A 22,756-nucleotide genomic window follows, 5' to 3' on the forward strand; every position below is an offset into this window, starting at 1 on the left:
CCCCTGCATCCACCCCCACTATTAACAAGTAAGTAAACATTAATTATAAATAAATTTAAAACCACTTACATCTGTACTGCGGTGTCCCCGGGCTGCAGTCCTAATCTTCCTCGCCCTATTGGTCATCCTTGCGAAACCTGCGCACGTGCATGTGCATTTCTCGCAAGGCAGCTGACAAAAGTGCGACACAGCTATTACCTAATGTAGGGGCCAGCTGTGACTGGAAGGATTTTTTGTACATGTGAAAGGACAACATAATCGACACCAAAAGATGCAATCGGGGCAACCAAGAAATGACTGTATCATTGTGTAATGTAACTAGTGCTCATGTATTGCTATACACTGATGATAAGGTTCTCTACACACGTCATCCAGCGGATAACTTAAACAAACGTATCTGAGAATACATCTGCTTCGAACTCTACTCAGGTCTTAGCATTAATTGGTCCAAGTCATTGGTGATTCCACTCACTCCCTCTACAATACAACCTCCACTAGATTATCCACTACAATGTCAGACAGAGCCTGTGAAATACCTAGGTATCTGACCCAGAGGTAGTACTCCATGAAAATTATGGCAGAGCTATATCAAAATTAAAAGACCAGAGAGACAAGAGGATCAGATTACCCCCCTCGCCCTTTGATAGGATAGCAATACGAAAGATGGTGGTACTTCCACGTTTCCTCTATCTGTTTATGAACATACCGGTGAAGCCCACACAACAATTGTTTATTAAGCTACGCAACCCCATGACCCGTCTGGCACGGGCAGGAAATCAGGCGAGGGTAGGTTGGACAGAACTGACCAGACCATACACCCAAGGCCGATTCGGAGCACCATACCTGTAACTTTATTAATACTGAGCACAAGCGCAGCACACACACTACTGGTTACACCCACATGCACATATCCTGCACATAGCAGTAGAATACGACAGTGTCAGCGCGACCCCCCTGGCCACTTAAATATCGGGTCCAAGACAGACCACCCCAAGAGCTGAAATAAATCCAGTTTGCTGCACGTCAATGGCAGGGCATATGCTGGCAAAGAGAGTACACAAACTCCCAACATATGCACCAGCAAAGCCCTTGAATAATCCCCTGAATATAACTGTGACTCAGGGAAAAAACATGATGACATTACTAGGGGAAATAGGACTATGTACTATGGGTAGTATATTCCCACACGCACAATTTATATCACAAACAGACACTTTTCTTAGTGCACATCGTACACCCTTAAAGATATTTGCGTACCTCCTGCTGAGACTGGCAGTAAAGGAACTCTACCGCACATTTCCTAACGAGTCACCGACACATAACACGCTCCAGATTCTCTTGACGTCACCAACACACCAACGCCTAGTCACATCCCTCTACAATGCGGCTCAACACGAACAATTCAGAGAACTGGAAAAAACCCTTCATAGATGGGAAGAAACACTTGGCTCTACTATTTCCAAATGGGACTGGGAGTACAGCTGCGCACAAACACGATTACTTACGTCAAACTGTAATCTGCGCATCATACATTTCAAATGTATACACCAAGCATACTATACACTGATGCAACTATACAAATATGGTTTGAGAACGGATGACAGATGCCATAGATGCAGCGCTCACCGAGCAGACTTTTTGCATTTGGCATGGGCGTGCTCACAACTTCAACAATACTGGCAGGAGGTGACTAATATTCTCCCTACCATGCTGTCGGAACAGATACCTAATGTGCCCCTGTTTTGTTTACTGGGGATATACAAAGTAAAGCAGGCTAGATGACGCATATTCCTGGCTGTGGTGTTATTACTAGCCAAAAGAACCATAGCTCTACGATGGGGTAGCAGACGAACACCCCGGAGTAAGGATTGGATCGCAGATATGACCTATTGTAAGGAGAGGCTAGAAACCAATGCAGAAGAAATACCACAGACCTCCAGACCTAGAGATTTCTGGACCCACTGGTGCAATACCTCTGATCAATACAAATAGACGAATGGACACACACCACAGTATACACATTGAACTCGAACTGTAATGTTGCCTCACATTATTATGTCGTTCAGAGTGTCTAAGTGGGAGAAGTCGGAGATAGAAAATATGGGTGTTGGGGAACATTACTAGTTTGGGATGTGCCCAGATCAAGACTGATGGACTGAAGTTGCGTCCAGTGCACATTATGTTACGTAAGAGGAAAGCTTCAGCATGGTAATGCAAAAAATTTATTTGAATTATTGTAAAGTAATTATGCATATCCTGTGGGACTCCGTATGCTATGTCTGACCAAAAATAAATACAAAAGTTAAAATAAACTAGTGCTTATGTAAAGCTCTCCAATCCCTGTGGGTTGAGTTGGCACTATGACAAAAGTACAACAAAAAAACTAGCTGGAAGCTAGCAGGAGACAGAGAGAGGATGCAACCGCAGACAGTGAAAGAACAGGAGGCTCACTACAGAGCACGGTGCAGAACACACTTACATGCTCACTGCAGAGTACACGTAAACGCACACTGCAGGTTCACTGCAGAGCAAAATGCAGAGCACACTTACACTCACACTTACAGGCACAAAGCAGGCTCACTACAGAGTACGCTGCAGAGCACACTTATGAGCACGTTGCAGAACACATTTAGCAGGGTTCATCAGGGCACTACATTTACAAGCGAATTATTGGGCATTCGTAGAAGCGCACTGCAGGGCATGTAGGGCAGACTTATGAGCGCAATGGAGAGCATGCTGAAGAGCCTGCTGTATGAAGGCAAGGTTTGTGACCCAACAGTACAAGGGGATCACATTTACTCCAGTTTGCGCAGCACTTTAGCGCTGAGTAAGCGGCCTTTACAGTGCTAAATAGGCACTACATTTTACACCAGGTTGAGTTGTTTGACCCCTCATGAAAAATTCTGCAAAGGTGGGTGGAGTGTGCCAAATGGGACATAGTGCCCACAGGACCCCTTCACTTCCTGCCCTGTAAGTATGTACTGCCCTCATAGAAGAGATTGTAAAAGGCTGATTGTCTTATTTAATCCAGGAAACAAGGTTGTCTTCAAAGAAGCTTTATTCCGAAGGTTTACCAATCACAGGAGGAGCGTCTCATCAGCCAGGAGTCCGACTAGCAACTGAAGATACACAACGGACCCCTGGCTTCTGAAGGCTCCATACATTTAAATGAATACATGTATACATTCCCTGCACGCGCCAACGCATGCGATACTAAAAGCACGAGATGATAACATTTACACCAGTACATTCCACTACATCACCTTCCCCCTTATGCAAAACACAAACAAAAACAGCAAAAATTAATAAGAAATAAATTCATTATATCGTGCGGGAGGTTTTCTGACACGACCACTGCGACTACAAGAAGGGGCAGCAGGGTCAACCGCAACACCATAAGAAGGAGAGAAATTATTGGAAGAAGAGAGAGGATGAGAATCCAAATTAATATTTGGTTGTAACCAATGCATCCAATCACACCCTTCCTGAGTTGACAAATTTTTCCTCTTAGAAATAAGAGCAGCTTGTTCCCCAGTCAACTTTGCCAATTGCCTGACACTCCACCAGCCCTTGTCACCCAAGAAAACAGCATTCTTGCTGACTTTAACAACCTGAACGGGGCTTGAAAACACAGAAATCCCTTTTGCAACCTTATAAGGTTTTTTAATCATCACCCAATCTCCCACAGCCATTTGAACATCCTTCACGCATGTGACTCTATCAAAATTCTTTCATCACCGTCTGCTTCTGCTTAACTGTAGCATTAAGATCATCCTGAGTCAAAGAACATTGATTAGAATCCATCCTACCTAGCCATGCAGGAAATAAAGGAGAATGTAACCTTCTTCCCCTCAATAATTGGAAGGGAGACACTTGAGTGGTGCAATGAGGAGAAACATTATAATTCCAAATTTTCTTTTCCAAAAACCTAAAAACATCCACACCAGAGGCTAAAGCAGTCTGAATGCCTTCTTTCAAAAATGTATTTCCACGTTCAACCAAACCATTGGAAGAAGGGGAATAAAGCGCCACTTTCAGTTGTTTCACATCATGAACCTTCAGAAACCTACACATTTTGTCCGAGACTAAATGAGTCCCATTATCTGATACCAACACTTGAGGCGCCCCCTCCAACAAAAACACTCTTTCCAAAAAAGAAATAGTATTATCCGAATCCGGGGCCTCCACAAATCTATAATACATCCACTTCAATAAGTAATCAATAGCTAAAATAAGGTATCTTTTCCCCTCTGGAAGTACCTTATACGGACCAGAAAAATCCAGACCAACCTTCTCCCAAGCAACCCCAGGAAATTGAGAAGGTTGTAATGGAGAATCATGAGTTTCCAATGCTTATCTGACAACAAGCACTCCTCACAGTTGTTCACTAAAGCCCTCACCTGAGCGTCAATGCCAGGCCACCAATAATGAGATTTAATTCTCATGCAAGTTTTGGTCTCTCCCAAATGACCACTGTGCGCTAGCTTAACACTAACATTTCTTAAACTACTGTGTGGAACAAATGTGTCACCCCTCAACAAAACGCCATCTTTCACTGAGAATTCCTCAGCCACCTGAGCAAAATTCCTCAAGTCACCCGACAAATTTCAGACCTTAGGCCAAACATTAGACGAAAACTCCACCGCTTGAGACAAAACGACATCCTTCACACTAGTCTCCTTCAGTCCTTTTCGGAAATGACAGAACTCCATTCTTCAACAGCATCCACCACTGACACACATTCCACATCCTCTTCCACCATATCATCGTCATCATCTTTATCCATTAACATCCTGGATAAACAATCAGCTCTGAAATTTTTACCCCCAGTAATATGCCTTAATTCAAAGTTAAACTCCTGAAGTTTAGAGACCAGCCTGGTCAACCTAGGAGAAAGACTGTTGGAGCCAGACACCTTGCTAAAAATAAAAGAAAGGGGTTTATGATCCGATAACATAACAAATTTACGACCCCAGATGTACATCTTAAATTTCTGAGCAGCCCACACACAGGCCAACGCCTCTCTCTCAATCGTGCATTAGTGTTTCTCAAATTCTTTTAAAGACCTTGAAGCGAAAGCTACAGTGTGCTCATTTCCTTCCACCTGTTGACATAACACTGCCCCTAAGCCTTTCATACTAGCATCCACTGCGATAATACAAGGAGAATCATCCCTGAATGCCTGAAGGGAGCGTGCTGAAACAATTAACTCTTTGACTCTAACAAAAGACTCATCCAAATCATTGGTCCAAATGAATCTCTGACCTTTTTTAAGAAGCAGTCGGAGGGGCTCCACCACCTGTGCATAATTTTCCACAAATCTGGCATAATATTCGGCCAGCCCCAAGAAAGAACGTAGAGCATCTTTATCACCAGGAGGTTTGGCTTCCATAAGAGCTCTGACAACAGAAAACTTTGGCTTAATGCCGGACTCAGAAATCGTATGGCCCAAATATTCCAACTCAGACACCCCAAACTTGCATTTGTCCTCTCTGACAGTCATCCCTCTTCCCCCCAGAATGGACAACACTTTTCTCAACAAAATGTTATGTTCATCCATTGTCTTTGCGAAAATCAAAATATCGTCCAAATACGCTTGAACCCCCACCAGATCCCCAAACAAGGAGTCCATCAATCTCTGGAAAACACTGGCTGCCGATGCCAACCCAAATGGCAGCCTCAAAAACTTAAAAGCACCGAATGGGGTAACAATGGTAGTCAGTTCCTACGAATCCCTTGACAAAGGGATCTGATGGTAAGCGGATTTTAGATCCACAAGTGAAAACCATTTAGCCCCACCTAGATTCGCCAACAGCTCCTGAATCTTTGGAAGGGGGTGACAGCCAACCTTAATATTTTTATTGAGACCCCTGAGGTCCGCACATAGCCTGATTTCATTATTTTTTTTACGTGCTACGACGATGGGGGCGACCCATTGAGAGGATTCAGATGGTTCTATAATTCTGTCTTTGCATAAATCCTCCAGCAGTTTCTTAAGTTCAGCCCTGACACTCAAAGGAACTGGACGTACCTTATGAAAAACTGGGGATGCCCCTGGAATTAACCTAATTTTGTGTTCAGCCCCTTTCACCAGACCAATTTTATTGCTAAAAACGTTCTTGAACTCATTCAACAGGTCAACTCGGTCAATTTTTGCTTCCTCCACAAAACAAACAGGAAACTCCCGCACTTTAATAGGATTTTCATCACCTGGGACCAGATACAAACCCATCTTAGCTAGGTCCTTCCATCCCACAATATCCTTCCCCTTTATTGCCACATAAATTTTAGTAACAATAGACCTGCCAAGAACTTGTAAATTTCCCAAGAAAAAACCTAACATATCTATATCTTTCTCCCCGAAAGCCTTCGGGTTGACATCAGATTGTATTAATTTAATATTTCTTCCCCATTTGTCATAAAATGTAGTGTCCCTGAGAATTATAATGGGTGCTCCGGAATCTGCCATTATTTGTACCTTAATGCTATCAATTGAAGCTTCACATAAAGGTCCCTTAATAGCACAAGAACCCCCATTAACATCCACCATTAACATAAGGTTGTCAAAATGTTCACAACACTCGTCCATGTCCACATAGTTGACTTTAACAGGTTTCTTTTGGAACCTGCAGACTTTTTGAAAATGTCCTACTTTCTTGCACAAAACACAGCTTTTATTAACAGCAGGACACCCCTTGAAATTCCCAATATGGAATTTAGAACCACATCTAAAACAAAAATGTTGTTTGTTTTGATTCAGATTCAGTTTACTTTGCCACTTCTCCTTATTTTCTTTACCAGAAATCGCATATAGACCTTCCTCTGACATCTCTTCAGAAACAAAATTTACTTTAGGAGAAGAATCAACTGTCATAGCTTTTGTAGAAATTATCGATCTTTCAATACTAAGACTGAGATCAATAACTTCAGATAAGGACGGATTCTTACAACTGAGAATCCTTTCCTTAACTTTAGGGGAGGCACAATTAAATACAAATTGGTCACGAATATAGTTATCAAGCAGAGGCCCAAAATCACAAGTAATTGCCAATACCCTTAACGCAGAAATATATTCATCAATTTTTTCATCTTCCTTTTGTTTTCTTTTATAGAACTTGTGTCTCTCTAACATAATATTAGGAGATTCCTCAAACTGTTTCTTTAATCTCGCAATAGCCTCAACATATACATTCCACTCACTATCACCAGATTGAGCAGGTGGAGGTGGAATAGGTACAAGACTCTTAAAAATGCGTTGAGCCGCTAGACCTAAACTACCAAACAACAGAGCAAACTTTCTAGGAGGTGAATAGTCAGCAGCATCAATCGCCATAATGTGGTTCTCAAATAAGCCAAACCACTCCGACCACAACAAAGTAGGTTTTCCTGGCTTTTCAAGAAAAGGAGGAGGTTGAGTGACTTCTCTGACAGAAAACATATTAAATGCGAAAAACAGTCAGCAGCAGATAAATAAACACAATTGAAATCAGCAAAAACAAATCGAAAACAAAAGGAAGGAAAAGTTAGTAAGTTAATTGTTCAAACAGTACCAAACTCCCTGCAGAATAATCCTTGCGTCTGCGTATTAGAAATAAGGCGTGTGAATCGCCGTTAAACAAATCATAATCCTTGCGTCTGCGTATTAGAAATAAGGCGTGTGAATCGCCGTTAAACAGATCACACGCACAGCAAAGAACTGATTGTAGTCTTGAAAACTTCACCAAAATGGCCGTCGCACGTAACGTGTAACGTGAAACGTCACACGTAATGCAGTATTCCCAGAATGCAGAGCGAGGGCCAAAGACGTGAAGAAGACACGAAGAGTCCAAGTTCTGTAGCTGCACTGCAAAAGGTTCCAGGAACAGAAGTTCAGACACGAACACTCCATACTGCAGTAAGGTTCGGTAAGCGCATGAGAGGAAATGTTGATTTATGAATAGATCGCCTAACAGACAGCGATAAATTAAATCATCAGAAGGAAACTTAGCAATTAGAGCCAGGTATCGTGAGAACTGGAATCATCACCAATTCATTTCCAAAAATATTCCGCTCCTCCACAAGACATCAACATGTCTGTAAATATTTTCCGAGAATTTCTTGACCAATAAAAAATAAAGTTGAGATGAGTAGAAACACCACCACTCAAAACACAGTTCTTTCCTTTTTCATATAGTCACAGAAGAAAAGGTTTCAAAGTAATATTCCAAGAAGAAATCCCAGAAAATCGCCAAACAGCAGAAAAATTCTCTTGCGTGGGTCGGTGATTGGAAACAAAATCCCGATCGTCGCCAATATGTAAAAGACCGATTGTCTTATTTAATCCAGGAAACAAGGTTGTCTTCAAAGAAGCTTTATTCCAAAGGTTTACCAATCACAGGAGGAGCGTCTCATCAGCCAGGAGTCCGACTAGCAACTGAAGATACACAACGGACCCCTGGCTTCTGAAGGCTCCATACATTTAAATGAATACATGTATACATTCCCTGCACGCGCCAACGCATGCGATACTAAAAGCATGAGATGATAACATTTACACCAGTACATTCCACTACAGAGATTCTGCCCTAACCACAGTGTGAAGAGCTGGGAGCCCCTCTGAGCTATCCTCTGCACCACATTAAAGGCAGGGAACTGAAGACCTCACCACAGCATTACAAGACCCACATCATTGGGGAGCAAGTGTCGCCTTCAACCTGGACAAGCAGCAGTACTCTCACCTGGGGCCCATGGAGTGACATCTGTACTGGGGCACAGTTTATTAAACAGAGCAGGGCGCGCTGCCTCTAGGTCTGTAGTGATCATTGTCCAACTGCTGGAGAATGGATGTAGCATAACACCCAGAGCTACTGACTTTGGAGCTGGGGAATCAGGTTCCAGTCTCGGCACCGGGTCAACATCCTGTGATTCTCGGCAAATCACTTTAATCTTTTTGGAGCTACCAAGAAATCAATGTATCCTCGTGTAATGTATCTTGTGCTCATGTAAAGTGCTCCAATGCCTTCTGGTCGAGCTAGTGCTATAGAGAAAGTGCAAAAAACATAAAATAGCAGAAGACACAGCAAGGATGCAATAACAAACAGTGAAAGAACGGGGAGTGAGAGAGCAATATAGAGGGATTGGGAGAAGCAGAGAGAGATAAAGAAATAATGAGCTGGCACAAGCAAGAAACAAAGAACAGCAAGTAAAAACAGTAGTGCTGTGAAAAGCGCTCTTAATATAATTAAAAAAGTAGTCCAGAAATAATGCCTTTAAATGCATATGTTTAGTAGTATTTGGTTGCTGCTCTCGGGGAGGGCTAAAGACGGGAAGAGGCATGGCACTTGCATGCCATGGGCAAATGGGGAGAACAAATAATGGAGCAGCGAGGGAGCCAGGAAATGGCAAGCCAATGGGCTGGCTGTAGCCCCCATAGTACATTCAACAGGTCTCTTTTAGAGACGGCACATGTGTGCTGTCTAGAGCTGATACCTAAAAAAGAGTGAGTCAATAAAGTGCTGCCTCACAACACCTTGATTCTCATTAACCAGCCAGCCAATGTCACTGGGGCCCATTCACAAGGGTAAACTAAGATGAAATTCTAACTTTACGACTTCCGGTATTCACAAAGTGCATTTACGAATAAGTAAAGTTAGACTTTTTCTCAGATTTGGTCGCAGTTAAACTTAAGACCAAAAACGGAGACAAAGTCTAACTTTACTACTCGGAAATGCCCTTCGTGAATACTGAAAGTCGTAAATTTAGGCTTTCGTCTCAGTTTACCTTTGTGAATAGGGCCCTCTGACTTTCCTGTTGCTTCACCTGAAGAATGTATGGAAATTAGAAATGCTAGGGAAGGTATATCAGTTGAATAGCAAGCTTGTAGGCTTTGTTTAGTGCTTTGGCTAAAATGACTCAGCAAACATATTTTCCCTCATGTCCTCGAAGCACTGTCTGTAACGATAATATAGTCATTTGCATCAATTCCCTGCTATACACTAGAATGGGACGGACAGAAAAGAGCCTTTTGTGAAATATAGTGTCACAGGAAGAAATAAGCAAAAATTGCAAAAACAATGTTAGGCAGGTTAAAAGAGAAGGCATTACAGCATTTAACACATATACAATGCAGCCTACCGTTTTTCTCACAGACCAGGCTTCAAAATAATAAATTAGTTGCTAACCTTAACTTACACTCATTCAATTAAATGAACAAGGCAGAGTTCGAATCATCACATGGTGTCCGCAATGCTCTGTGAAAATGAAACTGATGAGCCATCTTCCAAGGAGACATATGTAAAAGGTCACTTCTGCGCTTCCGGATAGTTAGGCAGCTTGGAAACAAACATTTCTTGCTTCCCAAACACTCACAAGTTCCTGATGTATTTTTCTTCAAGAAGATTAAACCATTTTATTTGTTTAATTGATTTTCTTATGGGAGGCAAGTTGCAAACATTTCTTTTCTTATTTGGATTTCTTCTTTTCTTCAAAGATTAACTCTTTGTTATCGTAGAAGGTTTGGTTTGTTTCTGCTGCCACTCCTGTGTGCTTGGTCAGTGTTTATTTTAACATGTCAAAGTAATTTCTAAACTCAAAGTAATATGCATTTATACAGACTTAACATTTGTTATCTATTTTTTTAGGAGCATTTTTTAAAAGACATCAGATGTCAGAGAAACCCATTCTGAGCTAGATGAATTATTCAGAAAGGTATTCAAAAAGCGTCCAATTATTATAAACATTATTTGAATATTTAATCTGATTCTAATTAGAAAGCTCATAATGTTGTGTGTGTGTTACACCTTCCATGGTGGGTGTCAATGAGATGTCCTGTGTGAGCCACAATCAGAAGTACATCAGAATCCGCTCAACTGCAAGCATGTGTTTCTCTTGCCCTTTACTCCTTTCCCCCTGGGGTGTCTGTAGTTCATTTGTTTATTGGAGGGAACTGCTGGAGAGATGAGGTGTTTGTGCTTTTTCCATGATACTCCTATGGAGGTGAATCAGGTGAGAACCGTGGCAGTTTGGAAAGCCCAAGGAGACCCTCCACCCGAGTATCATGGGCGCTGATGCCTTAAGTGTTTTAGGGCATGCAATAGAAAACCTTCAGAAAGAGGTGGCCGTGAGAAGAGCAGAAAACCAGTGTTTAAGGCGCCGAATTATCGATCTGGCAGATAGATTGGATCATTTACATGCCTCCCAAACAACACTACCAGGTGCCATGCCTTCTACGTCAGCCACTTAATTTTTTTTTAACACCTGCATTTTCAGTGCCAGCTAGTGTCCAAGGAGGGGGAGCTACTCCCACCCTCACATTACCAGTAATCCTACCACCACAGATTCCTTTAGCTGCTCCAGAACGCTGTGGAGGGGATCCACAAAAGTTAGGCATATTTATTGATCTGTGCAGTTTGCATTTTTATGTCGGCCTACAGCATTTCAGACAACATGCCTCAAAGGTAGCCTTCATGCTGTTATATTGATCTGGTGATGCAGCTGCCTGATCAGTTACTTTGGTGACGGAAGACAGTCCATTGTTGTATAATGTGGGATTATTCAAGAATGAATTAAGGCGTATTTTTGATAGGAGAACAGTAACTCAGTCCATTGATTCAGAGCTGTTGGATTTAAGACAGGGTAAAAAGGATCTCTTAGCATATTTATCTCAGGTTCAGAGATTAGTAGCAGAAGCTAACTGGCTGGTTGAGAAAAGAGCAGCATTTTTTTTATCAAGGACTTAATGACGAATTGAAAGTCAAGTCTCAGGTCCCCAGCCGACCTACAGACGTGATGTATTAGTTGATTTGGTGCTTCAAATGGATCACAGATTGGCAGAAAGTAACGGGGAGAAAAGAGAACCAGACTCCAGATACAGGGCTTGGGAAGGAGGAAGAGCAGATTAGCTTTCTGAAAAATCGAGTTAATGCTCTCCCTATCTGATGCAAATTGGGGCAATGCACCCTCCTCTTTCTAAAGAAGAACAAGATTTGAGTAGAGTCAGAAACCTCTCTCTGTATTGTGGCTCAGACAAACATTTCATTAGCAATGCCCTAAAAAATCTAAAAGGTAATTTATGGAAAACAAGAAAGCTCAGCGGGAAGAGGGACCGGGATGGGGGGGGAGGGGGGAGGGGAGGTAAATCCACTGAGCACATTACTTAGCCAGACCCCAATGAAAAAGATCTTGATCAACACATTGCAACCTGAAACTGCACATATTACTTTAAATGCATCCTTACTTAGTCAAGAGATGGCATATTCTGATTCATCTGCAATAATTGAGTCAGGAGCCACTGATAATTTTGCCGATTGGGCATTTGTTAACTCTTTTGGGAATTGAGACTAGACAGAAAGAAAGACATGAACAAGTCAGAGCAGTGGATAGAACTTCTCTTACCACTGGGCTTATAACACATTGTACTCTTCCCATTCTAATGGTTTGCTTCCAAACGCACAAGACATTCACAGAATTTGATTTAATAGATGCTCCACAATTTCAGTTAATCTTTGGCATACCTTGGCATGCAAAACACAATCCTGCGCTGAGTACTTGTTTTCATTTGGCTACGACCACAGAAAATACTCTGCAACAGACTTCATTGACTCTTCAGGGAATGATTTCTGTGGAGTACCATGATTTTCTGGATGTTTTCAGCAAGAGTGATGCAGAGACCTTGCCCCCCCCCTCGCTCATGTGATTGCATGATTGATTTGGAACCAGGGGCACAAGTTCCATGTAGCCAAATCTTCTCTTTAACTGATCAAGAACCCAAGTATTTGCAGCAATATCTTGATACCCACTTAGCCAATGGATTTATCAGACCATCTCAATCTCTTGTGATTTCTCCACTCTTTTTCAAACCCAAGTAGGAGGGCGCATGTGCATAGACTATAGAGTTTAAACCGTATTACCATGGAAAAACAGATACCCCTTGCAGTTGATTATAGTTTGGCTAGATCATGTTAAGCATTCTTTATTCGTTCTCCAAGATTGATTTAAAGGGAGAATATCATCTAGTTCGAGTCTGTGAAGGTGACGAATGAAAGACAGCCTTCCAGACAAAATTTGGCCTATTTGAATATAAAGTTATGCATTTTGGTCTTAGTAAAGTCCCAGCTGCTATCCAGTTTTTTAAAATAAATTATATACTGAAGGCACAGACGTGTTTGTTATTGTTTACATTAACAACATACTTATTTTTTAACACCTTTTATGAACATGTCCATCATGGCCAAAAAGTGTAGCTTTCATGTACCATCTGTGGAATTTCTGGGATTCATCATCTCCCCACATGGTCTTCAAATGGATATGACCATGGTTAAAGCAGTAGTAGATTGGCCCACCCCAAAGACAATTTGTGCAATGCAACGTTTTCTGGGTTTTGCAATTTGTTTTCGCTGCTTTATAAAAGGTTTCTCAAACATCATAGCACCCATCAATCGATTATTGAAGTAAGGTACACCATATCATTGGACAGTTGAAGCAGAAGGTGCAAATAAGAAATTTAAATAGTGTTTCACTACTGCTCCAATATTAAGGCATCCAGATACCACACAGGCCTTCTATGTAGAAGCTGATGCCTGTGACTTTGCACTATGTGCTATTCTATCACAGTGGCATCCTACTACTGGGCAATTACATCATGTGGCCGTTTTAGCTACAAAATGGAGTCCAACTGAATGCAACTACACCATCATTGATAAGGAACTGCTGGCTAATAAGGCAGTATTTAGAAAATGGAGACATCATCTGCTCAGTACGACACATCCAGTCACAGTATACACTGATCACGTGAATTTGATGTTTCTTCATTCAGCAAAAGCATTATCAGCAAGGCAATTGAGACGGTCACTCTTTTTTACAGATTATGATTTTGTTATTACCTATCGTCCTGGTAAATGAAAAGGCAAAGCAGATGCATTTTAACATTATATAGACAATGATGTTTCTGATCCAGGACTTCCTGTGCCAATAATACCATCAGAAAAAATAATAGGTGTATTAAAGAAACAGAGATTCCAAACATTAGGAAAAAAATAAGGCTTCTATTACACCACAAATGATACAATCATGGGAATCTCAAGGAACATCTCGAAGGTACAATCATGGGTTACTATGGTACAATAATCTTTTATATTTGCCAAATAAAGAACTGAGGTTACAAGTTATGCAAGTGACACAGGATTCCAAGACCGCAGGGCATCCTGGGATGACAACAACTGAAGAATTGATCAAGAGAAATTATTGGTGATAGCATCTATGACAGAATGTACAAAAGTATGTAAGGACATGTGATATTTGTGCATGGGCTAAAAGTGACAAGACTAAGTCGATGGGATTGTTACATCCACTGCAGACTCCCCTAAGACCTTGGCACATGATTACCGTTGACTTTATTGTGGATCTGCCTCTGAATCATGGCTATGATAAGATCATGGTGGTTGTGTACGACTTGACTAAGAAGGCCTATTTTATTCCTACCAAAGGTTTTCCAACTGCTGTAGAGTCAAGTACATTCTTTTTATAATATATTCTACAATTTCATGGCCTTCCTTCTCTCATTTTGTTAATAGAGGTTCCCAATTTCTTTTAAAGTTTTTGGTCTGCTAAACTGCCAGAACGTGTTTCTCTTCCCCTTTACTCCTTTCCCCCTTGTATGTCCTTTAGTTCATTTGTGTATTGGAGTGAACTGCTGGAGACTCAGGTAGGAGAGTGGGGTTGTTTGCGCTTTTTCCATGATTCTCTTTCGGGGGTGAATTAGGTGAGAACCGTGACACTTTGAAACCATCCAGAAAACATGTTGGGTGAGACTATGTCTATGTTACTGCCACTTGTACTCTATTTCTTAGTATTTTTAATCAAGTCACCAAGACACCAAGAGCCTTGACCACGAGAAATTGGCTGCCGGTTGTGAATCTGACCTCCCCCCTCCTCCAAATCTCACCACGGTCGACAACCTCACTGAACATTACTCCACAACTATATCCAACATTATCAATGACCTTGCTCCGCTAAAACTAAAAAGAACCCAGATCAAAAACAGGAACCCCTGGTTCAACGGATCCCTCAATAGCTAGAGGAGGTCCCTCCGACAAACAGAATGGAACTGGAAAAAGCACCCATCAGCAGCCCATCTTATACTTCTCCGACAGGCCAGAAACGCCTATAACAAGAAAATCCTCAACTCTAAAAATGATTTCTAAAGAACTGGATAACGCCAAGAATAGACCTAGCAAATTATTCGAGTTAGTCAAAGACCAATCGAACAAACAATTCCATGCAAGCAATTCTCCTCCTTCTTCTGTGATAAAATCTCTGCCCTAGGAAAGGAACTCATATCTACTACCTATCTCCAAACCCCGCCGGCTCTACCTCGTGACTCCGCGCCGCTCCCCCCCAGACTTCCCTCAAAAACCAAGCGTCCTAGACCAACTTTAAAGTCTATGATGAACAATCTGTCTAAAAAATTCTATCCTCTTTAAACCCCAACAATCACTACAATGACCCTCCCCCTGCAAACTGCTAAGCAGCTGCCTCCCAGGCTATCATCCCATCTTGGACTGCAATAATTAACGCTTTCCCTCTTACAGGGATCGATACCCGACTCTCTCAAAGCCGGCCAGGTTGTCCCCATTTTAAAAAAAACTACGCTAGATCCTGCCTCTCCTGACAACTACAGACCTATCTCTAAATGTGTACAACAGCAGTTAAGCCATCACATCTCTAACTTCCACCTACCAGATGACTTGCAATCTGGATTCAGACCTGGGCACAGCACGGAAGCCACACTCCTCCACATCATGGATGATGCCGTTCAAGCCCTTGACCAAGGCAAAACCTGTCCCCTGATCCTCCTGGACCTATCCTCTGCCTTTGACACGGTTAACCTCGAAATTTTCCTTAATCGCCTCAATCCTAGGATGGGCCTTGATGGCACTGTTCTTGCTTGGTTTAGGTCCTTCCTCCAGAATCGCTCACAGAGAGTCCTGATCAACAGTAACCTGTCCGCTGCCTCTCCGATCACGGCCAGAGTCCCTCAAGGTTCATCCTTGTCCCCTACCCTCTGAGAACCGCTCTCAGAGGTGCTGCGCACCGCCAATATCTCCTACCACATGTATGCTGACAACACACAGCTCTACATCAAAATCTCTTCTCCAGAGGACATTCGCTCCCTGAATGAGGTCCTGAAGTTGACTGTTCACTGGCTCACATCTAACAAGCTTAAACTCAACGCTAAAAAAACTGAATTCCTCCTAATTGCACCACCTAACGCCAATACAGGCATTCAAGAATGGATCAAGGCTATCACAGCACTAAATTGCTCTCCTACCATTGTGAACTCTGCTAAATCCCTTGGAATTACCTTAGACAGCAACCTGAACATGCGTGGCCATATCAACGCAACGGCCAATACTTCCAGATTTCACTTGAACTACCTAAGAAACCTGAAACCATTCCTCGACACCCCAGTTCTAAAATTGGCAATTCAGGCTCTAGTCATCTCTAGGCTACAATATGGTTGCACCACCCTCGCAGGCCTCCCAAAGAGGTCTCTGGCACCCTTGAAATCCTGCCTCAACGCCGCCACCAGACTTCTAACGGGTTCCAAGAAGTACAACCATATCTCACCCCACCTCAAAGCTCTGAACAGGCTTCCTCTTGAGGCCAGAATCCAATTCAAGCTGGCTTGCATCACCCACAAGGCCCTTTACTCCAAGTCCTCTGCTTTTCTTGCCCAGAAACTCGTGATATCTGTAGGAGCCAGAAACTCCCGGTCCACCAGAGACCTTTTGCTCCAACCTGCACGCTTCAGGATAAAAAGAATGTATAATCGTGCCTTCTCTGGGGGTGCCCCAAGAATATGGAAATCAGGGGGGTGGCCAGCAGCATGGAGGAGTAAGACATAGCCTCGGCTCGGCTCCGGTATGCTGCGTTGATCCGATGTTTATTTCCTTCCAAAACTTCTTAAAACAGCCTAAAACTGTAGCCTAGGCTAGCCCTGATACCTCTACTACAGCAAATGCGAGTATCTTGCCGGACTGCGACCGGTAATCGTCCGGGTAGAGGAGAATACCGAGGAGGTGCTGCCGCAGCAAGATGGCGAACAGGCGAAAACTAACGGCCCGGCTCTGACTCCATCCAGGTATCAGAGACTCCGGCCGGGGGGCTCCCCAGACATTGGCGCCAGAGGGAAGGCAAGACCGGCAGAGGAGGAATCGGGCGTTCACACCGAACCCTTACATCCGGCGAGAGACCGTCTGGCGAGCGGCAGAGACCGGCGATAGAGTCGGCCGGAGGAGACCCAGGAGGCCCTTACCCCGGGAGAGGAGATCGAGTCGTTCGAGCGAAACCGGTTGGAAGTGTCGCGGAGACGAAGGGCGAGACAATCCCCAACCCTGGGGAAGACAACAGCGAGCAGGCCTGGGGGGACACAGAGGAATGTCCATCAAGGGGCTGAGAGACCGGCCTGACCGCGTGGCTGCCCCCTGCCTCCGGGAACTGACATACGGCCTGAGAGTGAGACCGACCCCAGAGACCCACTTCGGCTGCACAGGCCTTGATCCCTGAACCCACCCTGCTGAACCTTACGGAGGCACCCTGTCGCCATTGATCGGTTGAATACCGACACACCTCACGGGGGACACACGGCCTGATACAGCTCAAGCGCTCTACATATCCCCAAGAATACCTAACCATACCAGAGGAGCAGCATGGGGAAGCGAGATCCGCCCGCAAGGCCAGCAAGGCAGGAAACCATCGAGAGCTACACCACGGCAAGGGCGCAAAAATAGATGCCCCAGAGCCTCCCGGAAACACACACGGATACTGCCATGCTGCTGGAGGCGACCCAGGCCTCCAGGACAGATATCAAGGACTCTAGAGCAGCACTCGAGACCAAAATAGGCGAGATGGGCTCCGAGGTTCTGTTACTACGCCAAGACTTCCGGAATCTCACCGAGAGGGTGACCACGGCGGAATCCAGAATTAGTGAAACAGAAGACTCTATCTCAACCCTCCGTAAGGAAATGGCGGAGTTGCAGGCGTCCCACAGGCAACTGCTGTGGAGGGTGGACGACGCTGAAAACAGGGCGAGGCGAAACAACCTCCGATTCGTAGGCTTTAGGGAAGGCATTGAGAAGACGGATGTAGCGACCTTCCTGCAGGACTGGCTACGAACCACATTCCCGCAAGCCCAGTTCTCTAACTGTTTCATTATTGAAAGAGCGCATAGGGAGCTGCTAGCAAAACCGCCGGAGGGGGCAAGGCCGCGGCCGATAATTGCGCGCTTTTTGAACTATGTCGATAGAGACCTTATCCTCCGAGAAGCCAGAAGGAAAGGTGAACTCAAAATCGAGAACGCGAACATCATGATTTTCCCTGATTACAGCCAGGATGTCCAAAATCAGAGACGATCATATGACTCGGTCAAGGCGAAAGTTCGAGATCTCCATATCTCGTATATGCTGCTCTTCCCGGCGAAACTGAAAGTATTGTTCAAAGGCAAGTCGCATTTCTTTAATCGCCTGGTGGAGGCCTGGCAATGGCTAGAGGAGAGGCCCCTACTTCGGGAAGCTGAGGAGGAAGGCCGCAGAATCCGAACAGAACTGGCGGCGGCAAACTTTCGGAGGAACTCGCCTAAGACTCAAAGGTCCCAAATTCAGAGAATGCGGCGGGGCTCACATCCATTGCCATATCCGGACCCTCATGCGACAGGCCGAGGGAGAGGAGGCCGCGATGCACCTCCTGCCGACCCCAGGAATCAGGGTTCTAGATTCGGAAGCCTAGCTCATCTAAGCGATACCGACCTGGGAGGATTGGACGATGAACATTTTTCAGATGTGGAGGAATCAACAGACCGCTCAACACACCCGCTGGTTGAGGTAATCCGTGAGATGGAGCAGGGAGCTACTGGCGGAACAGATGAACAGGACATTGAAACGCAAGATTCGCAATCGTGAGGAAGTTTGGACCTTATATCCGTAGCAGCAGCACGCCGTTGCTGGTGCTACGCAAGTTATAAGCACTTTTATTTCTTTTTCTTTTCTATTGACTCAGACTACTGTTCACAGGGTAATGCTGATAGTCTTGTGGACTGGTACACTTCTGGCAAGACGAGACACGATACACAGGGTACTCACAAAGACAGTAGCCCTGTTGGAGCTCACGTTCGCACCCTGGGTATAGTTTGATTTGGGATCCTGCGGGTGGGCGCCATACCTTTATCGCCTGAAAGTCCTATTGGTTAATGGTTACACAGATGGGCTGGACGGGGGGGAAAGGTGGGGAAGGGGGAGGAATGGGGGGGGGAATTGGTACAGTTCTGTTGGGGGGATCTTGGTTGGGGGGAGGGGGGTGAAGTTGATTAACTGCAGTCAAGTATTTTAGTGCCCTATGCCGCGCCTCTGCACTGAACGTCATTCCCATAACACTAGGAACGCCCATGAACAAGTCACAACACAATACACAAATTTCTGGGCCGCCTACCACACGGGGGCTGCCCGCCTGACTACACAAAGCCCGAACCATGTTAGGTGACAATGACACACAAGGGGAGAGCCAGAGAGGGATTAGCATTTTGTCCTGGAATGTAAATGGCTTGGGAGGTAAGATTAAGAGGGGCTTGGTCAACTCGTATCTGAAACGTATAGACCCGGACATCACGCTCCTACAAGAAACCCATCTCAAAGGTACTAAGTGCGGCTTCTTAACCAGAGGTCGTTTTAAGCTACTAGCGCATGCCGGATACACATCTGACTCTAGAGGAGTAGCTGTTATTTGGAAAAAGACCACTCCATTTACCATAACTCAGACATGGACAGACCCCCAGGCAACATACGTGGCTATCAAGGGGATGTGAAATAGATGTGCTTACACTATAGTTTCAGTCTATGCTCCGCCGAAAGTCCAAGCACCCACACTGAAGAAGGTAGCAGATATACTACCGGAAACAGCCGATACCATACAGATTGTAGGGGGAGATTTTAACGATGTACTGGATGCCACGCAGGATAGAACAGGCACAACACAGAGGGTACGGACTCAGACCCCCTTGTCCCAATGGATGACCAATCTAGGTCTCACTGACGCCTGGAGGTGGCTACACCCTGAGGCGAGGGTTTACTCGTATTTCTCGGGCGCCCATAAAGCCTTCTCGAGACTCGACTATGTCTTTATGGCCCGACAGCACTTGTCAATGCAAGATGTAGCAGAATATAAAGCTAGAGGAGTATCTGATCACTCACCACTGCTAATCAGACAAGGGACGAAACGCCAGGGGGATATGCGACAACTGCACTTGACGGCATGGGATCTGCAGAACCCAAATGTGATACGGGGACTCAGAGCGGACATCAAAGTATATATCGCTGAAAATGAGGGCTCAGTGACCTCGAAAGTGATCTTATGGGAGGCTCTAAAGACATGTATTTATCAATAAAGGACTAGCTTTGTTGTGTTTATAGGGAGACTCAGTACGTATGATGGCAAACCATTTGGTTTGGTTGTTAAGCCCTCACCCACCAACCTAGTTGGTGGCATGCTTCATCATCGGGCCCACCACAGTGACACTGAATGTGTCCCGGGTGTGCTTCCACTCCAGATTACTGAGGAGCTGGTATACTTCTCTGAGTGTGCTGTGAGGGGGTGTGTAAGAAAGTGATTTAAAAGCTATGCAGTAGGTCCCAGTTCCCGAGGGTATAGAGAACTTTAATATCTGGGCCCACGCTAGCGAATAAAAAGGCAAACGGACGCAGTGGAGCGAATTATGAACTCCCGCGTCCTATGTGGTCGACATGTTTCAGCCAGGCCTTTTATATTTACAACTGGCTTCCCTCAGGACCAATGAGTGTGTGGGTGAAAAAACTATAAATTATATTAAGTGATACTTGTTTAAAATAATGTGTCGCACACGCTAAGGTGCTATACGTGTGTGGAGGGGGATTCCCTCCGCTTTACTGTACACAAAACAAAAAGGGGGACGAAGACAGACGTACAAGGTAGAGTCAATGAGTATAATATACTTGTAACACAACATGTTGCCGGCAAATTAAGGTGTGTGAACGACCTCTACCGGCAGGTATGGAACGTGGCCATGAGAATTGCATGGCAATTGTGACTACAAAGCGGTTAAAAAACGGGGTGTAAGTGGTGGACTAAACAGCAAAAAATAGTCAAAGGGTGAGAAACAGGTAAGAACATTTCTTTTTCCTCACACTCGCTATTAGCTGTTAAAGCCTCATGGGTCACCAGGCAGGGGGAGAGGACCCTAAGTATTGTAAAAGGCGGAGGTTAGAGCCAATCCTGTTGGGAGAAAAAGCTGCTTACCTAGGCAGTCGTGCTGAGCTTGTCTCTATACTCACGAAATTATCGGTCTGCGAGCTCCGTGAACCTGTAGTCCTGCTGCGGTGTCCCGAGTGACTGACTGGAAAAACGTTCGGGTATTTATACTCAGTCGTGAGGGCGGCACCTGCAGGGGGGTGGAGCAAATGGGCGCGGCTATATGCACTGTGCCTATTGCGCATGATCAGAGTCAAGAGTAGTGTGTTCATAGATAGAGCATGCGTATTGGTGCTGGTATGTGATTAATACATTATATATTCCCAAATGTTATTTGGGAGGAGGACATAGCACTGATAAAACGTACAGATCGGGACCAAACCACGAGTCCAAACGGAAACAGGGGTTCAACAATTAAGTGAATTCCATGGTATGGAATCGTTGAGTCCGGTTAGATGAGTGGAAAGGCGGTAAATCCACCGTTGTTCCCTTGTATGGAGAGTTTTTTCATCACAGTTGTCAAATTGTTCAATTACAGTCCATGTGAAATCGTTGGGGGTGTGATTGTGGGTCAAAAAATGTTCCGTCAGTTTACTTATACTTTTGCCACATCTCATGGTGCTCCTATGCTCAGTCATTCTAGTTCTCACTTTCCTGGTGGTCATGCCGATGTATCTTAGGCCACAACGACATATGATCAAATATACCAAGTTGGTGGAGTTACAGTTTGTAAACTGACGTTGTGTCCAAATTTTGCCATTTTCCAGATTGAGTGTCTTAGACGGAGAGGTGAGATGGCAGACACTGCAATTGTTGCAAGGTTGGTGTCCAGTGAGTTTAGGTAGACCCCATGCATTGAGGATAGTGTTGTCTGTGGGTTGTGGGTTCATTCTTGGCCTTGTGGACACCAGCTGGTCTCTCAGATTTTTTGCTCTCTTATAGGCAAAACGAGGAAGGTCCCACTTCCTTGCTCCTGAGTTGATTATTTTCCAATTTTTTTAATTATGTTGGACACCTGATTTGAAGCAGTGTTATAAGTTGTCACGCAAGTCATGATTGGTGACTCAGATGGTTTTATTATAGTGTCAAGGAGTGCTTCCCTGTTCTGATTGCGTGCCCTTTTGCAGGTCTTAGAGATGATTCTGGTGGGATAACCGCGCTCCTCCAGCTTGTGGATTAATGCTTTTGATTGTGATTTATAGTCTTGTATTTTACTGCAATTTCGCCTTATGCGTAAAAACTGGCCAAAGGGAAGGTTTTCCCTGAGTGGCCTTGGATGGAAACTGTCAAAGCGCAATAAGGAGTTGCGTGCGGTAGGTTTGTAGTGTGTGGTGGTAATCAAGCCATTTTGCTCAGCCTTGATGTTGAGGTCCAGGAATGCTAGCTCAGTTGGACTACTAGTGCACGTAAACCGGAGATAGGTATCACGATCATTAATCCATGTTAGGAATTGGCTCAGGGTGTCCTCGTTGCCTTCCCAGATGATGAAGATGTCGTCAATATA

The sequence above is a fragment of the Lissotriton vulgaris genome, chromosome 9 (genome assembly GCF_964263255.1).
Source record: "Lissotriton vulgaris chromosome 9, aLisVul1.2, whole genome shotgun sequence".
NCBI lineage: Eukaryota > Metazoa > Chordata > Amphibia > Caudata > Salamandridae > Lissotriton > Lissotriton vulgaris.